The 17,173-nt window shown below is 37.3% G+C and overlaps 1 protein-coding gene across 4 annotated transcripts in view; it reads right to left on the reverse strand.

Moving 5' to 3' along the window:
* Nckx30C (solute carrier family 24 member Nckx30C) overlaps positions 1 to 17,173 on the reverse strand; it is a 1,001,248-nt gene that overhangs the window by 85,888 nt on the left and 898,187 nt on the right. The gene's annotated exons all lie outside the window — the stretch shown is intronic.

Consider the following 17,173-nt stretch of genomic DNA (forward strand, 5'->3'; position numbering starts at 1 on the left):
TGAAAATTAGAACTATGTGTTAAGTACATTACCCAGAGTTCTCTATTTATCCGTTGCTCCAGAAGACAAGATGGCAGCCAGAAACTTGCTAATAAGTGGACATAAAGTGATACTACGTCTGTGTATAAGCAGTGCATTTTTTTAGTAGGTTATTTTATGGCGCTTTATCAACAGCTTAGGTCAGTAGTGTCGGAGTTGTAAGCTCCAATACCTGTTGTGGAGCTAGATCGGAGCTTGAACTTGCTTATGTCTGTGGAAACACCGGAGCACGCAACCAGTCTAGTGGAGCGCTCCGCTCCGTTTAGTCCCTGTCTGACATCGCTGGCTTAGGTTATTTAGCGTCTGAATGAGATGAAGGTGATAATGCCGGCGAAATGAGTCCGGGATCCAACACCGAAAGTTACGCAGCATTTGCTCATATTGTGTTGATGGAAAATCTCGGAAAAAACCTCAACCAGGTAACTTGCCCCGACCGGGAATCGAACCCGGGTCACCTGGTTTCGCGGCTAGACGTGCTAACCCTTACTCCACAGATGTGAACTAAGCAGTGCATGTTAAAAAGTGATGTTTATGGACGTTGTAAAAATAGTGTTGTTGAATGTCTGTGAAGTAATAGTAATATAATAAATTGAACTATCTAAATAGTTTTTGCAGACTTTTCCATTACACTGTACACTAAATATCCAAAGAATACAATCCCAATTATCTAACATTTTGCTTTATTTTCTGTCTCTGTCTGGTTATATTTTAATTAGGTAGTGTAAATTAGATCGTCTCTTTTATCTTCCTGTTGGTTCCGGTAAGAATTTTCAGTGGAAGATGCTGTGAGGAATAAAAATGTAAACGTTTTATTTTAAATTGGGTTAGTTTGAGAATAGGGATGAGGGAAGGAGAGAGGGAAGGAATACTTTCTGCATAGTTTAACATTTTCGTCACCAGGTGCGCTGCTAAATGCATGGAGTAATTAGTTTCTATTTTCGCTACTTGGTGCGCTGCTAGATGTTATAAGTTCTCCACTGCCCAACAGGTGGCAACAAGATCAATTTCTACATTAGGGACTCTAGCATGTGTTACAGGAAACTCAGTAAGTTTCGCATCCTATTATATATTTATCCATGACGGCGCCTTGTTCCGTCGGACCCTGGCCACTTAAGTCATCGTAATGAGTGCACCTCTGTACATAGTGTTGGACATTGTGCCACTGTCACACATTCTGTGACACAGTACATAAGTGTAGGTCACCAAAGGGGAACAAAGAGTTAGAACTTAAACTGAGAGAGATTCAATCCGGCATCGGAATTTGAATCAGGTGTGGCTTAGTGGATAAAGTGTCAGCACATAGAGCTGAAAACCCGGGTTCGAATCCCGGTACCGGAGAGAATTTTTCTCCGTTCTACCCATTCTTCACAGTATTTTCTCGTCTTCTACAGCTTTTATTGTCCTATTGAGAGTATATTTAGAGAAAACATTCTTTGAATCTATGTGATGATCCCAAGTCAATTTGGGATGGAGTGTTAAACCAAGCAATTTAACATGAGCCTGAAGTTGAGCAGCCGTGGATCTATTAGCTCTTGGTACTTACATTCACAAGAAACTGCCTTATTCTAAAAGCATTAAACTTACACATCTCCAGCCTTTATACAATTTAAACGAAATGAGAAGCGCTGTCACTAGATTCATGCATCAATCACTGGTCGAACATCCGTCACGGCACAAGATAAATCATTAGCGACTGGAATTAAACGACAAGCTCGAAAACATTGCCATTCACAGCACAACAACGATGGTATGTTCAATTTTGCACCCTGCTATTATTTCTGTTTCCGGAACGAGAGTTCGCTTTCAAAGTTAGGTATTTATCTAGCGCCACATTCTAGCGTTATATCCCAATATTCCGAGCCAGATGGATGCCAGAAATGGTTGCAGCATTGTGGGAATAGCTGAAATGATCTACACGGAATTTTTCATCCATTAACCACATGCACCGTCATAATACGGCCAGGACGTCCGGAATACCATTCGAGAGCAATGTTGCAATACTGAGACGAGAGGAAAAGAGAGAAAAAACGCGCTGTTGTAAGACGATACGAGGCTACAGCCGAGGGACTTGCTTTATTTCGTCTTTATAGTGATATGTAATTTGTAAGGCTTAAACAGACAAAAAGAAAATACAGAGAGAGATTAAACAATTCGAAATCTATAAAGCAAGTTTCCACTTAACAGAATAGTTACAACATCGACATTTCACGTCAGAGACTTGGGTTCAAATCTCATCCAGTTCAAGTCTACATTTTGATGAATAAATGCGGTGTTGACACAGGTTTATTTCAAACAATCCGTTTTTCCTGGCACAATAATCATCATTGTTACCAATATAATAATAGTAATAATAATAATAACAACAATAACAATAATAATAACAATAATAATAATAATAATAATAATAATAATAATAATAATAGGAAGAGGATCAGGAAGAGGAAAAGGAATTGGTTGGGTCACTGGTTGAGAAGAAACTGCTTACTGAAGGATGCACTGGAAGGAATGGTGAACGGGAGAAGAGTTCGGGGTAGAAGAAGATATCAGATGATAGACGACATCAAGATACATGGATCATATGAGGAAACAAAGAGGAAGGCAGAAAATAGGAAAGACTGGAGAAAGCTGAGTTTGCAATGAAAGACCTGCCGTTGGGCAGAACACTAAATGAAATTAATGAATAACAATAACAACAATAATAATAATAATAATAATAACAGTAACAGAACAGCAATAATAATAACAACAATAACACCAAAACAAGAACAACAACAACAACAATAATAATAATAATAATAATAATAATAATAATAATAATAATAATAATAATAATAATAATAATAATAATAATAATAGGAAGAGGATCAGGAAGAGGAAAAGGAATTGGTTGGGTCACTGGTTGAGAAGAAACTGCCTACTGAAGGATGCACTGGAAGGAATGGTGAACGGGAGAAGAGTTCGGGGTAGAAGAAGATATCAGATGATAGACGACATTAAGATACATGGATCACATGAGGAAACAAAGAGGAAGGCAGAAAATAGGAAAGACTGGAGAAAGCTGAGTTTGCAATGAAAGACTTGCCGTTGGGAGAACACTAAATAATGAATGAATAACAATAACAATAATAATAATAATAATAATAATAATAATAATAATAATAATAATAATAATAACAGTAACAAAACAACAATAATAATAATAACACCAAAACAATAATAATAATAATAATAATAATAATAATAATAATAATAATAATAATAATAATAGGAAGAGGATCAGGAAGAGGAAAAGGAATTGGTTGGGTCACTGATTGAGAAGAAACTGCCTACTGAAGGATGCACTGGAAAGAATGGTGAACGGGAGAAGAGTTCGGGGAAGAAGAAGATATCAGATGATAGACGACATTAAGATACATGGATCATATGAGAAAACAAAGAGGAAGGCGGAAAATAGGAAAGACTGGAGAAAGCTGAGTTTGCAATGAAAGACCTGCCGTTGGGCAGAACACTAAATAATGAATGAATAACAATAACGCCAAAAGAATAATAATAATAATAATAATAATAATAATAATAATAATAATAATAATAATAATAATAATAATAATAATTCTTGAAAAACACAAAGTTCATTTACACGCTATTTTAAAAAGGAATGTTTGAAAACGTTAATCTGTAAAATCCCCTGAAATCTTATGTTTCGACTACTTGCAGGACAATCTTGTCGGAGAAGTTATCGCTCATCCACGGCGTTAACTTTTGTTCCAATCATTCGTTGCACTTGGTAGAAGAAAAATCTGGGTTGATGGGCCATACAAGCTGAGATTGAGCAAAGACGCAGGGCTGTTATTAATGTGGGCGTTACGGTGCAGTAGCGAAAGCACTTGAAAACAAACAATCGAAAGACACAGAAATATTCGTGGGGCTCTGCCTGAAATGGCACAAGTGATTTGCAGTACGAGGCTTTACCATACAAAATGTTGAATGGGGCAATTCTGTCTGCGCCTTTATCTGCGAGAGTTTTCCCCGGCTTCGAGAATGTGGCATGATCAATTAATCATCCACGCTGAATTGGGTTCATGACACAATTTCTCAGAAATTATGAGAAGGAATCGCTCCAACTAACGAAACTTTGCTCCGATCTAAAGATACAATCAATCACGCATATTCGAAAAGCGAGGAACTTTGGCTAGCGAGGTGGCAACCTTGTTCTAAAAGTGTCTGTGTCACACAGCATTAAACGAAAGAACGTACATTCAAATCTGTATTCTTTTTTTTTTATTTCCTCTTTATACAGGGTGTCTGACTCAACTCTTTCATAAATTGTTTTAGATATCACGCACAACACTACAGTCTATACAAAACTAGAAAGATATTGACAGTTCAGCGGCTTCGAGGCATCACCATGGCAATCGCTCAATCTAGCCAATCAGAGTCTATGGTGACAGGTCGGCGTTGCCGGTGTTGATAAGTGTTGCAGTTAGGCCTACTCTCCGAGCCTCCATTACTCGGTGCTGCCGAAGGAGAGACTAGCAGCGAGGATACAGATTCTGACGTCTGAACGAGTATATGTAGCAATATACCTTCGTCTTACTCTTTAAATTTTAACGTATTCGGCATTATGAACATTAATGTATTTTTAACTCAAATTGAAACTTTTTTATGCTCGACCATGCCGAAATGTAGTAATTATACAACTGGTAGCAGACCTTTAATGCATGTCATTAAAGTACACCTACTCATTAAAGGTCAGGTCTTTCAGCCAATGACGACTCAGGTTACAACTGTTCAGCCAATGACAGGTCAGCTTTCTACCGTTATAAAACCGCAAGTATCGATTATTCTCGGATATGCAATCGAAAGAGAATTAGCGAAAAGTCACGGAGGCTGGAAATCCAATACTGTCGCAGAAGGTTATGTTCTGTTACTGTAATAATTAGCGTTAATTGTAAATAATATTCAAATAAATTCAATTTGTCATCTCGTTTTTCAATGTCGAATTCAATAATCAAGGTTATAATATTATAATATTATCAAGTTTAACGGGACTACGTCAAGGTCAATGGCATTATTGTTCCTCGGAAAAAATCAATACTTTCGCGTCTGCGCACATCTCACAATTCACGACTTAGAACAAGGTCACTTCCGATCTTGTCAGTTACAAATAAAATGTATACATCTGAATACCGGTAATTTCAAGTTAGAAATATGGTCGAGCATAAAAAGTCGTATGAAACTCGCCTATAATGGTAATTAAGAAGCTCGTATGAAAATTATGAAACTCGCTTGCGCTCGTTTCATAAATATCCATACTAGATTCTTAATTACTATCATTATAGGTTCGTTGCATAATGTACTATTACAATATTACTAATTTGGATTAAGGTTAAACCCAGAGAAATCGCAAGCAATCGTAATGGGACATAATCGTCTACGAAGTACTCTTGATAGTGGTACTATACCACATATAACATTGAATGGGATTATTGTTAAATACAGTGAAACCGTTAAAAATCTTGGCATTTTTATGGATAGCGATCTAAATTGGAACACTCAAGTAACACACATTTGCAAAAAAATATTTTCTCAACTTCACTCCTTGTTTCACATGAAAGAATTTCTACCACTTAGACTAAAAAAGAATCTTATTCAGACGCTTGTAATGCCCCATTTTGATTATTGCGATTCCTTGCTAACTAATGTAAGTTCACTCTTAGCTGAAATACTACAACGTGTTCATAATGTGTGCATACGATTCATCTGCAATACTCGTAAATTTGACCATGTAACACCTTCCCTCCAGTTACTTTCATGGGCGCGTCTGAAGGAACGAAGAACAATACATTCACTGTCTCTTCTGTTTAGAATAATGCATAATTCTACTCTGAATTATCTGTCATCGCGCTTTCAATTTCTTACAACTCTTCGAAACCGACATCAAGCACTTCTTTCTATCCCTCATCATAGAACGTCTTTATACTTATCTTCATACACTGTAGAAATACCTCGTCCCTATAATTCGTTACCCAATGACGTCAGGGACTGCCGGACTTTATCACAATTCAAAATTAAATTGGAAAATTTTGTCTTAGTTAATGTTTTTTTAGGTATTTCTAGAAGTATTGATTTGTGTTTTTTTTTCTTTTTTTAAATCTAGATTAAAAGTGCAATTTTCTTATTTATGTTAGTTAATTAGTTAGGATACAATTAATTATGATACTTAATCACTCATTTAAAGTTTGTGTGACTGCAACCTGTGTATAATTTTATGTGGCTTTACTTTGTTTATAGTGTTTTTTATCTCTCTTTATTTCTTGTGTAGTTTTACTTTGTAAGTGTATTTTTTATGTTTATTTCTATTATTGTATTTGTATTCCTGGTCTTGTGGAAGAGAAGGCCTGATGGCCTTAATTACACCGGAATAAATAAATAAATAAATAAATAAATAAATAAATAAATAAATAAATAAATAAATAAGTAAATACATAAATAAATAAATAAAAAAGTAAATAAATAAATAAATAAATAAATAAATAAATGAATAAATAAATAAATAGCACAGAATACAGTAGCTTATTATTTTTAAGGTTGAAATTCAGATTTTATGTTGTTATATTTCCTTGCATTGTTGGATATCATGAATGGCAGGTTTTACATGGACTCGTACTACCACATATTGAAAATCTATGTAAAGGGAATTTCGTAATAAAATGAACGCAATGATCTGTACATTCCGACAGTGTGCGATATAATCGATTGTCTTTGTTCATGTTTTACCCCAATACAAAGGGATGTTTTGACTGCAATATTTCTCATATCAGTTTCAAGTTCATGATGCATATACAGTTGATAACTTGTTAACGTTGTAGCCGAATAATTATAAATAGATTCTCATATAATATGTACTGCAATTGTGAAATATTTATGCTATATTTGCTACAAAAGCCAATAGCGAATGGTTGGGGTCCTAGCAGTAAAAGTTATCACGATTGTTTGATTTGTTGGTTTCACTTTTCAGTTGCTCTCGAGTTAATTATACAAATACCCCTTCTTTTAAGATATGCATATCTTAATATACGAGGCGTGTTCTTAAAGTAAGTTCCAAAAGGGTGTAGTAAGTAAACGGGAAGATATTTACAAACTATTTTTGTTGCATTGTATTCCCCACACTTCAATTACTTCTCAACATAATCTCCACTATTATTGAGGCATTTATCGAGTCGTGGCACAAGTCTTTCTATCCCCTCATTGTAGAATTCGCCCGCCTGCAATGCGAACCACTCCCGCACTGCTGTTTTCATTTAGTCGCCATCAAAACGTTGACCACCGAGGAACTTCTTGAGGAATAGGAAGAGATGAAAGTCACTCGGAGCCAAATCCGGGCTGTAGGGGGGATGGTCAATTGTTCCCAGCCAAATTTCGAGATGAGATTTTGGGTGTCGTCGCCATCAAAACGTTGACCACCGAGGAACTTCTTGAGGTGCAGGAAGAGATGAAAGTCACTCGGAACCAAATCCGGGCTGTAGGGGGGATGGTCAATTTGTTCCGAGCCAAATTTCGAGATGAGATTTTGGGTGTCGTCGCCATCAAAACGTTGATCACCGAGGAACTTCTTGAGGTGCAGGAAGAGATGAAAGTCACTCGGAACCAAATCCGGGCTGTAGGGGGGATGGTCAATTTGTTCCGAGCCAAATTTCGAGATGACATTTTGGGTGTCGTCACCATCAAAACGTTGACCACCGAGGAACTTCTTGAGGTGCTGGAAGAGATGAAAGTCACTCGGAACCAAATCCGGGCTGTAGGAGGGATGGTCAATTTGTTCCTGTCCTCATGATTTTTTTCATCGACAGCACGCACCAAATTGTCATTGACCAAAGATGGCCGACCGGTATGCTGCTCGTCATGCACAGAGACGCGGCCCTCTTTGAACTTCCTAACCCATCTCCTGACCATTCCATCACTAATGGCATCATCACCATACACCTCACAAAGTTGACGGTGAATGTCAGTTGGTTTGATGTTTCTCGCATTCAAGAAATGGATAACAGAGCGCATCTCACAGTCGGCGGGGTGCTCGATCACTTTAAACATTTCAACTGATCACAACTAACCCCACACACGGACTGAAGCTCTGAAACTGCATGCACAGCTTGTCTGAAGATTGAAGAAGAAAATATGCATGCGCAAAATGACGGTTGCAGCGATGTGACGGCTATAATTGAAAACGGAATTTACTTTAAGAACACGCCTCGTACATGTTCGTCGGCGAGTTTCGTTAGTTATGTCTCTAGACCAGCGGTGACCAAAACGGGTGTCGTGATTACATCGTGTAATCACAGACATTCGTACCGGCAAGGGGAGTTCCCTATACATTGCTCTCTGTCTCGCTCACGCACTGAAAGTAAGCAGTGTCGGCACCTTGTCGCTCTACAAACCCTCTGTCCCTACGAGCAGGAACAGAAGGTTTTGTACAGAATGGGAAGAGAAATTTATTCGCTGTTCTGTCGGAGAAAATGTAATATGTTGCTTTGCTCAACGGTTCAATTAGTAGTAGTATATGGAAGCGACATTAAAGGGCATTACGCTGAATACACAGGCATAACAGGTATTATTATTATTATTATTATTATTTATCAGCAAGTGTTACCACAATTCTTATATACGTGCCTGAATATATAGGTTTACATCTTCCCTTGAAGGATAAAATAATTACTAGACTACGCTATATCTCCATTTTAATTTTTTTAAATCTTTTGATGACTATTATTAGTTATTTACTAGTTATTGAGTCAATAATAATAATAATAATAATAATAATAATAATAATAATAATAATACTAATAATAATAATACTAATAATAATTACTTACTTACTTACTTACTTACAAATGGCTTTTAAGGAACCCGAAGGTTCATTGCCGCCCTCACATAAGCCCGCCAGCGGTCCCTATCCTGTGCAAGATTAATCCAGTCTCTATCATCATACCCCACCTCCCTCAGATCCATTTTAATATTATCCTCCCATCTACGTCTCGGCCTCCCTAAAGGTCTTTTTCCCTCCGGTCTCCCAACTAACACTCTATATGCATTTCTGGATTCGCCCATACGTGCTACATGCCCTGCCCATCTCAAACGTCTGGATTTAATGTTCCTAATTATGTCAGGTGAAGAATACAATGCGTGCAGTTCTGTGTTGTGTAACTTTCTCCATTCTCCTGTAACTTCATCCCGCTTAGCCCCAAATATTTTCCTTAGCACCTTATTCTCAAACACCCTGAACCTATGTTCCTCTCTCAGAGTGAGAGTCCAAGTTTCACAACCATACAGAAGAACCGGTAATATAACTGTTTTATAAATTCTAACTTTCAGATTTTTCGACAGCAGACTGGATGATAAGAGCTTCTCAACCGAATAATAACACGCATTTCCCATATTTATTCTGCGTTTAATTTCCTCCCGAGTGTCATTTATATTTGTTACTGTTGCTCCAAGATATTTGAATTTTTCCACCTCTTCGAAGGATAAATCTCCAATTTTTATATTTCCATTTCGTACAATATTCTGGTCACGAGACATAATCATATACTTTGTCTTTTCGGGATTTACTTCCAAACCGATCGCTCTACTTGCTTCAAGTAAAATTTCCGTGTTTTCCCTAATCGTTTGTGTATTTTCTCCTAACATATTCACGTCATCCGCATAGACAAGAAGCTGATGTAACCCGCTCAATTCCAAACCCTGCCTGTTATCCTGAACTTTCCTAATGGCATATTCTAGAGCGAAGTTAAAAAGTAAAGGTGATAGTGCATCTCCTTGCTTTAGCCCGCAGTGAATTGGAAAAGCATCAGATAGAAACTGACCTATACGGACTCTGCTGTACGTTTCACTGAGACACATTTTAATTAATCGAACTAGTTTCTTGGGAATACCAAATTCAATAAGAATATCATATAATACTTCCCTCTTAACCGAGTCATAAGCCTTTTTGAAATCTATGAATAACTGATGTACTGTACCCTTATACTCCCATTTTTTCTCCATTATCTGTCGAATACAAAAAATCTGATCAATAGTCGATCTATTACGCCGAAAACCGCACTGATGATCCCCAATAATTTCATCTACGTACGGAGTTAATCTTCTCAAAAGAATATTGGACAAAATTTTGTACGGCGTCAACAAAAGTGATATTCCTCGAAAGTTACCACAGTTGGTTTTGTCCCCCTTTTTAAAAATAGGTACAATTATGGACTCCTTCCATTGTTCTGGTACAATTTCCTTTTCCCAAATAGCAAGTACAAGTTTATAAATTTCGCTATATAATGCACTCCCACCCTCTTGTATTAATTCTGCTGGAATTTGATCGATACCTGGAGACTTGTACTTTTTCAGATTTTCTATCGCAATTTCGACTTCTGTAAGCGTGGGTTCGGGTATAAATGGCTCAGCAGTTTGTATTTCAATTTCGTCCCGATCATTTCTATTTGGCCTATGTACATTTAGTAGTTGCGCAAAATAGTTTTTCCATCTGTTTAGGATTGATGGAGAGTCTGCAAGCAAGTCACCATTCTCATCCTTGATCACGTTTACCCTTGGCTGATATCCGTTCTTAAATTCCTTTATACCCTTATATAAATCTCGAATGTTTTTATTCTTACTATTTGTTTCTACCTCATTCAGTTTTTCCTTCAAGTAACCTCTCTTTTTATTCCTAAGTGTACGACTTGCTTCCCGTCTTTCATTGAAATAATTATCTCTCTTCTCCTCAACTGGATCCTGTAAGAATTTCAATTTTGCCTGTTTCCTTCTTTCTACTACCATGCAACAATCTTCATCAAACCACGGTTTCTTTTTCTTAGTTTCATAATAACCTATGTTCTGCTCAGCTGCAATTTTGATACTATCTCTGATATTTTCCCACACGCTATTAACATCTAATTCTTTCTCAACTTCGTCGGAACTTTCTAAAGTGGCAAACCTATTCGAAATTTCGACCTGATAATTTTGCTTAGCTTCCTCGTCCTTTAATTTCAAAATATTGAATTTAGTAATATTAACTTGTTGCTCTACTCGCTTGGCTACTGATAATCTTTCTCTTAATTCTCCAATCACCAAATAATGGTCAGAATTACAGTCTGCACCCCTGAAAGTTCGAATATCTACTATACTAGTATGTCTCCGTTTATCTATCAAGATGTGATCTATTTGGTTGTGTGTCAATCCATCTGGAGAAGTCCAAGTATATTTATGTATATCCTTATGGGGGAATGTTGTACTTTTGACAATTAAATTTTTCGATGTGGCAAAGTTGACTAATCTAACTCCATTGTCACTACTAATTGCGTGTAGGCTCTCTTTTCCAATAGTTGGTCTAAAAATATCCTCCCGTCCTACTTTAGCATTGAAATCCCCCAATAAAATTTTCATGTGATATCTAGGGAACTGATCAAAAGTATGTTCCAATTCCTCATAGAAGCTATTCTTTATATGGTCGTCTTTCTCTTCTGTAGGGGCGTGAGCATTTATAACTATGATGTCGCACCATCTACCCTTAAGTACTAAATATGATAACCTGTCACTGATAAATTCGACTTTTTTTACTGCTGATTTAACAATAATACTAATAATAATAATATAGAGAAACTGATTGAATATTACGTGCTAGTGTAGTAATGAAACGAGCTATTTAACTCCAAGAACTGAAATAAGCCATAAATCATTGTCATGAAGAGAAAGATGACATAAATAAATGTAAGCAAGCCAGCTACCTAGTGACGAACGAAATAGCTCGTTCTCTTAAGTCTTAACGAAGGAGAGTTTTTTTTTTAAAGCGTAATGATCAAGGTGGCCGAAATAATTTGTCCAATGAAAGTTGTTAATTAATTCTGAAAAATTACGCTTTCTCGACTAAATATCCAGAAGAGAATTCAGGAGATTTCAGATTGCGTTCATGAAGAATATTAAAAGAAAAAAGTAAGAAAACTTATATATATTTTACTGGCTCTTGATGACAGTAGTGACATTACTGATGTAGCAAAGCTTGCGATTTTTATTAGCGGGTTGATGACGAACTCAATGTTAGTGCACGAGCCACCACTGGTTATAGTTTTCATGGCAAGTACCTCTCCCCCGTCTCCTTACTTCTTAGACTGTCTCTCGCGTGTAATCACTGCCGTTCGAGTTTTGGTCATCGCTGCTTTAGACTTACGAGATTTTGAATAAATATTTTCTATTTTTTTTTTACCAGATTGTGGAATGACAATTGCAGTGGTGGAGTTATTAAGAAAATAATTTTTTTTGCAGTAAATCAATCAGATGGGACCAACAAAGTTTTTTTCCTTTCTGATGAAAGCAGCGGTTAGAATTTTAGCAACCAAAAAAATTCCATCGCCTTCGATGAAACACAACCTATTTACCCCTACAACTTATAGAAAACGATGAATTGTCCATATTGGTCTAGTAACTGTAGGCCTACTGGGTGTAACTGAACGAATTTTACAGAATATTTGGATTGCAGAGCAGAAAAAGGCCAATTTTTCATTATATGTCATGCCACTTTCTCTACAGATAGCAATACCTTTAGAAATTACACCGACTAGAATAAAGTGTGGCAACTTAGGTGAAATAATTTTCCACTAGCTTACGTAAAAACCAGTTTTATTAGTTAGTGAGTAAACTGTATAATGAAAAAGCATCAATCATTTACATGGTACGGACATTTTATACTGAGATATCCGTAGGTCTTATACAGGGACATTATTTTATTTTTATTAACATTTTAACATTAACCTGTCTATACCTTTAGAGAACCGGAAACACCGCTTGCTCCCTCCTCCACGACTGGAGTTCGATGATACTGGCGTAAAACACAAATCACTCTACTAGGTATAGGAAGGAAGAAAAGTAGTTCATCCATTTACGTAAACTAGGAAATTTCGCGATTTTGAGTTTGATAATTTTCATTAGGTTTTTCTTTAATCAAAGTACAGTACTGTAGTAAGAATAAGTGTTTTTACTCACGAAGTGAGTTATCCATGCGAACGTATTCATTATGCAATGTATATTATACTGTCTACAGCACATTAACGTACAATATAGAGAAAGAAGTTAAATTGAAAAATAATCATAATATGAATATTTAAACACAATTTTGAAAATGGTGGCCGTCCATTTCGATACAGGCTTCAGTTCTTTTGTGCATATATCTTACTATAGACTATTGCATCTAATTCCAATTGCCAGTTTCGTCCTTCGTACTAGTAACTCATGTTGAAATAATTCTGTACCTACTCTACGTACTGTAAATTTAATCTTCACTTCTGCCCGACCCGAAAATATAAAATTACTCAGACATGCTATCTACTGTCCTTCCAAGTGGTTATGCCGCAGGATTGTAGAAAGGGAGGAAATCACGTGACAGTTAATTACTTAACGAGGCCCTTTTATTTAAGTTAAATTAAACAGCTGTATAATATTACGTAAACGTCCAATTCCTAACAGAAATTAATGTTTTCAGAAAAGAGCTAAAACAGCCCAGCTTTAACAGAGGGGCGAGCAGAAGCAGGTGGGGGAAATCGGGATGCGACGTAGGCAAACGGACAGTACCTGTGCGAAAATATGATTCAATATTGAAAGCTCTTTCGTCACTGGAAAACGCGAACATATTTCTGGAACGTACTATACTCAGTAACTCAGTACTGCTTACTATCTGCTGTCTTGGTACTGTGTGGAGTTGGAACTTCATTAGTAGAAGGGGTGGGAGTGAAGTACATTAAAAAACTCAGGTACAATAAAAATTGAAGTAAAAATAAAATGATGTCCCTGTATGTGTACCTTTTACCCGAATTTCGACTGTTTTGTTGCAGATATAGCTGTATATCAGCATGTTTCCACAGTCTAGTATATACAGTCGCGAAGCTCAATACGTAGTAAATATGCAAACATTAGATAGTTGCTCACCACTAGGATCGCTAATATCGCCTCATTACAGGCAATGCAAAATAGTACCGTCATAGTCTATTGTTTCTAGCACCCTCAAAACTCAAGCTTCGTAACTGTATATAGTAGACTGTGATGTTTCCATTCTTTTCTACCATTATAGAATCATAGTCGAGGTGAAGATTACAGTAGTGAGTCTGGACACAGTTGGAACTACACCGCGTCTTTCCAGGTTAAAATGGCGTCTAAAAACACTTGGGGTGCTATGCATAGACATTTCGCTAGCCCGCACTACGAGCGTGCTAAACTAGCCCCGGCTATCAACTGATTACTTGTACAGGATTCTTATCATATCATATCGTTCACACTGGTTTATGAATATGAAAAACGTTAGTTCGCTGATCATCCACCGGAAGCCCGTACTAAGAATGTCTATGAATATGGCCCTTTGTGTTTGTGTAGCTGAGTCGTTATTCTGAAAATATGTTTCTAGGTGAAATGCCCTATGTTCACTCGACCAAGGTTCCATCATTTACTAAATTTACTAAATAGCAAACATTAATCTACAAATTGTTGCGTGCAATAATGGTATACTACGCCAAACATGCAAATGCAGCCAACTTAAAATCGTCTTCTGCCGGACCTTGTGTAATAGCCTAGATCATAAATGTAACAGATAGGTCATCGCTATGTTAAAATCGTTTGCACTTTGAAGAGAACAACCGCCAGGATCGCCACCCGTCCGCCGTAAACGAACACGAGATGGCAGTACAGTCGCTAATGCAATTCAAATGGGAATTATGACGTGACTCCTTATGTAACAACTCGATGGCAGCTTAGTAAACCTGACAAAAGTTGTTAACATCAAAGCCTATAAGGCCGACCTATCTGGAGTAGGGCCTATATATGATATAGGATAATAAGCACTGTTGTCGGCTTGTGAAAAATGCTTCGGAAGTTCGGAAAGGCATAACACTGATACAGATTCACCATTGTGGAGTAACGGTTAGCATGCCTGACCGTGTAACAAGCGGGCTTCGATTCAAATCCTGTTTGGGAAAAGTTACCTGGTTGAGGTTTTTCCCGGGGATTCCCTCAACCGATTAAGAGCTAATGCTGGATAACTTTCGGCACTGAACCCTGAACTCATTTCACTGGCATTGTTACTTTCTTCTCGTTCAGACGATAGATAACCAGAGATGTTGATAAAGCGTCGTAAAATAAACCATTTAAACCAGTGAATTAATAAGATATACTTTTGATACCCCTTATTTTCAAGTTTAATTATCCTGTTTATACAGGGTGTTTCCGAGATGGTGTTACAAACTTTCAGGGATGATGGCGAAGGGCACATGTATCAATTTGAGATAAGGAACCCTGGTTCGGAAATGACCGAGTCGAAAGTTACAAGCAAAAATAGTTCTGAGCAAATGAAATAATTTTATTCCTCTGTACACCTTATTTATGTGTATTCATCTGTACATCTTACACATATTGTATTCATCCGACGTTGTTTACGTTGTCTACTTACAGTATTCCATTCAGTGCGCTGTCTGAGGAGTGGGGACAGGAAACTACACTAAAGCAATGCAGATAGCGTAATGTGTAACGGACATGGTCGATCCTGATATGCACGTCTGTAGACGGCAGTGTATGTGTACAAGTTGCAGTGTACAGTCGATCAGTCCTAGTGAAATGGAGGAGTACACGAGAGCGGAATAAGCAGACCTGATTTTCGAATACGGATGAGCCAATGGGAAAAGTAGACAAACTCACAGATTGTATCGGGGTAAGTACCCACGTAGGAGACATCCGGCCCATATCATTTTTCCACGACTGTTCCAAAAGTTAAGGGAAGGCGGGCACGTGGTGTCAAATTACAATTCCATTTCCACACAACTATTTTTGCTTATAACTTTCGACTCAGTCATTTCCGGACCAGGGTTCCTTATCTCAAATTGATACATGTGCCCTTCGCCATCATCCCTGAAAGTTTGTAACACCATCTCGGAAACACCCTATATGTAAGTGTGTTCTAAAAGTGTATGCCAAACCTCATAATCTGAAGTACGGCTAAAATACCTCTTTTATGTTGATACCGGCAGAAATCAATGTTCTCAAGGAGTGGTGAAGCTGTTAACTGACAAGCAAAAGTACTTTTAATAAATGGCAATGGATTACAATGTATCTAAATAAGAGAAAGTCAAAAGGCCCTACCTCTAACCAAAAATAAAAATCATTTTTCTTTTTTATCGCTAGTACGAAAGAAAAAGAAAAAGACTTTGTGTATCACTTTTACGCCACGGATTACTTTGCGTGGAATTTGCAAGAGATGCGAGCTTATTAGTACGATAATCCGTATTCCCGTATGGGAGGAGCAACAGTGGGATTCTGAAACTTTCCAAGAAGTGAAGAAAGTCGTGATCTACTTCTGCAGCGAGCAGAAGAAAGTAGAGAGATGTATTAGTGAGTAGTTCACAACCAAGCTCAATTTAGTGAAATATACGTAGATATATCGACCCGGATTGAATTCTGTATTACCTGCACTCCAGTGACTAGCCCCAGATCCAACCAGAAACGGAACACTGTGTTGGTAGTAATCCTCATACACTAGTATCATCCCTGATGAAACTTCCGATCAGGGATGTACAACTTTAAACTCAGGGGTTACAAAAATGAGAGTTGGCCTGTTTATAAGGAGCGCCTGTGAAATCTTTCCGTATAGAACAACAACGATATAATAATAATAATAATAATAATAATAATAATAATAACAATAATAATAATAATAATAATAATAAAAATAATAATAATAATAAAGGATTCGTAACAAGCTGTTTTTTTACGGTGATGGGTTGTTAGCTCTTCGCCCAACCCCCCAGCTGGAGGACCACCCCTCATCGGCTGTCCGCGACTGCTTATTCAATATCTTCGCAGCTACCCTCCATATCTGGAGGCCGTCTCCTCGATCCGCAACCTGAGGACGCGCCATGCCGTGGTGATAGCGAAAACACGGGAATTTTACTTGAAGCAAGTAAAGCGATAGGTTTGGAAGTAAATCCCGAAAAGACAAAGTATATGATTATGTCTCGTGACCAGAATATTGTACGAAATGGAAATATAAAAATTGGAAATTTATCTTTTGAAGAAGCGGAGAAATTCAAATATCTGGGAGCAACAGTAACAAATATAAATG

The sequence above is a fragment of the Periplaneta americana genome, chromosome 3, assembly GCF_040183065.1.
Source record: "Periplaneta americana isolate PAMFEO1 chromosome 3, P.americana_PAMFEO1_priV1, whole genome shotgun sequence".
Classification (NCBI taxonomy): domain Eukaryota; kingdom Metazoa; phylum Arthropoda; class Insecta; order Blattodea; family Blattidae; genus Periplaneta; species Periplaneta americana.